The sequence below is a fragment of the Geospiza fortis genome, unplaced genomic scaffold, assembly GCF_000277835.1.
Source record: "Geospiza fortis unplaced genomic scaffold, GeoFor_1.0 scaffold252, whole genome shotgun sequence".
In the NCBI taxonomy this organism is placed as follows: Eukaryota; Metazoa; Chordata; class Aves; order Passeriformes; family Thraupidae; genus Geospiza; species Geospiza fortis.
Window position 1 is genome coordinate 374,853 of NW_005054616.1, and position 2,851 is coordinate 377,703.

Consider the following 2,851-nt stretch of genomic DNA (forward strand, 5'->3'; position numbering starts at 1 on the left):
CTCTCCTGAGTATCTTATGGTTTCTGCCTATTCTTCTGAAGTGCCCAATTCCAAACTCAGGCATTTGGGATCTTAATTAATATATTGAGACTTTTACCGTACTGCTTTCCTGCTGTTGTTCTGGCAGCTCATGAGCAAAACTACTACACTGCAGGAAAGCAAACAGCATTTGTGGATGTCACAAAACAATATGCCATCAGATGGAACAAATAAACTTAGAAAAACAAATTTCACAGAAAGCTTTGCAAATACATCAGGTGAAGCTTTTTTCTCAGCAGTTCAGAAGTGGAAGTGCCAATGCTATGAGTTCCTTGTGACTGTGCTAATGGACACAGCTAACTGCTGGCCAGAAAAACTCTGTTGAATTAGAATCCCATTCCCCCTCCCACTGAGAAAATTCAGGGGCAGCAGCAAAACATAATCTGTGATCCTCTGTATTTCACCACATCTTTTCTCCCTCACAACTTACCTCTGGAAGAGCACTCTACCAGAATGAAGAACTTGGTAGAAAAGCCTGGAATAAAAACTGCTTCATGTACCTTGTTCCCACTCAGGAACGCATAAGGTCTAACCCCAGGGCCTGGTGCAGCGCCCAGCTTCCCCTGGCAGCTCCTGGAGTCCAGGAGCTTCTGCTGAATCTGCAGCCCTCTGCAGCTTCCAGGAGAGCTGGTTTTTTTCAGGAGGGAGTAAAGCAAGGAAAGTCTAAGAAGACACTGTGTTCTGTAGGTTTTCTGAGGCCCTTATGAATGCATAACATTTCTTCTTTCCAGCAAACACAGATTTCTTCAGTTACACACTGGTTATGAAATTAGTTTTATAGGTCATGCAGAGATCTTGGCAGTTTGTAAAAGACATGAGAGGAGTAAGAGTGATATCACATGTTCATATCAAATATGTGTTTCTCCCAATACTGATGATTAACTAGTGCGAGGTAAAAATATTTTAATAAGTGACTTAAAAGTTAATTAATTCATCAATTACTGAAAAATGACTTAATTCCTCAATATTTATAAGATATACATGACTGTAAGGGGAAAAAATGTTTGCTTGAAGGTTAATAATTGTTTTATGATTTATGATAAGGCTATAAATCTCTATGCCAAGAGGAGAGAAATCAAAAGGAATCACATCCCATTATGAATCCTAAGGCAGCCTGAAGACTTCACCTCTTATATCTTGTTTCTTAGCAAGGCAAAAATTTGAGCTTGAAATGAAAAAGATAAAACAGGCTCCGAGAATTGGATCAGCAGCAGCAGCTCTGGAGCTGAGTTACTATGGCAATGGCAGTGCTGCTGCACAGCTTCTTCTCACTCTTACAACTGGTACAGCAGCTTTGCAAATGTATGTGGGAAATTTCCACCCCACACATGCCACGGGTGCCCATGATCTCAGGAGAAGCCCATGGTCTCAGGTGCCCTGATCTCTACTGAAAGGAAGAGCAAATTTGTGTGATTAAAATTAGTGATTTGCAATTTTCCATGGAAAAAGCCTTGGAGCAGTACGGAAAGGTCCAGAATTCTTCCTGATCTTTTGTGGCAGGAAGGTAGGTGCCAGTGCTTAGAAGGTATCTTCTAAGCATAGAATTTTTATTACAGGAATTTTAGGCTTTTTTTTTCAGCTGTAACTACCTCACGTCTCTGAATTATAGATGTCTTGTCACTGCCAGGGAAGAATGGTATCATCTTTTTGGCAAAGCATAGCTTGGAGCTCTACATAAGTAATGGATCTAATTCTGATGCCAGGTTAATAAATTAGTAATTATGACTCTTTGGATATACAACAATCAGTGCGTCAGTACTTACCAGTGTCCTCTTTCCTCTTCGAGGTCTAGATGAATGCATCAGCTTTCCTGTTACTGATGCTATGCTCTCTGCACTATACATTAAAGGCACATTTGCTCTTAATTATTTTTGAGACAGTATTTAATATTTACGGTCTAATAGCAAACAGAAGTTCCAATGAAAAACTGGGCCCCTTCATAGGTGTCATGGGAAAATTAACTAGAACAGCAGGAAACATAAATGTAAAGGGAATCTTTGCCCAAAAAGATGATTTCTGAAAGCACAACTTCTGCAAGCTCATTAGGTCCCATAAGCAGATATATATGTGGAACCTCAAATGAGTTTCATATTGAGAATTTCATCATCCTTGTAGAAAAGCAGTCCTTTTCACCTGTTGTGTCCATATACTTATAGCCCAGAATGTAGTCCCGCTAATGCTTGTTTTTTAAATAGATCCTCTCTAGAGAGCAGATTAACAAGGTTACCAAATGCGCATTAATCAATAGGAGGGTCAACAACAATTACCACAATGAATGGTAAGAGAGAAAATGCTACAAAAATGCTACAATATTGCAATGTATCACCTGAGAATCAAGTACATTTTTATGTCAGAATCAAGTTTTAAAATAATATGAAGAAATTCTTTACTTTAGGAAGAAATTCTTTACTGTGAGGGTGGTGAGACACCGGGACAGGTTGCTCAAGGAAATTGTGGATGCCCTGACAGTGTCAGTCTTCAAAACCAGCTTGGATAAGAGCTTAAGCAACCTGGTCTAGTGGGAAGTGTCCCTGCCCGTGGCCGGGGAGGATAGGACTAGGTAATTCTTAGGGTCCCTCCCAAACACTTAACTGTCTATGATTCTATGACTAAGAAGCAGAGAAGTCTGACGGTGCATTTTGCTAAGTGTGCGCCCATACATCCATCGTATCTGTACCGGCATCATCTGCCCTCTGCCCCTGTCTCCTGTGCCCGCGTTCCTCTCGCCTTTCGCGGCCAGGGCCCGGCAAGCCCGGTCGGACGGCGGGGGCTGCGGCGGCCCGGGCCGAGGGCCGCGCCCCAGCCCCGCACC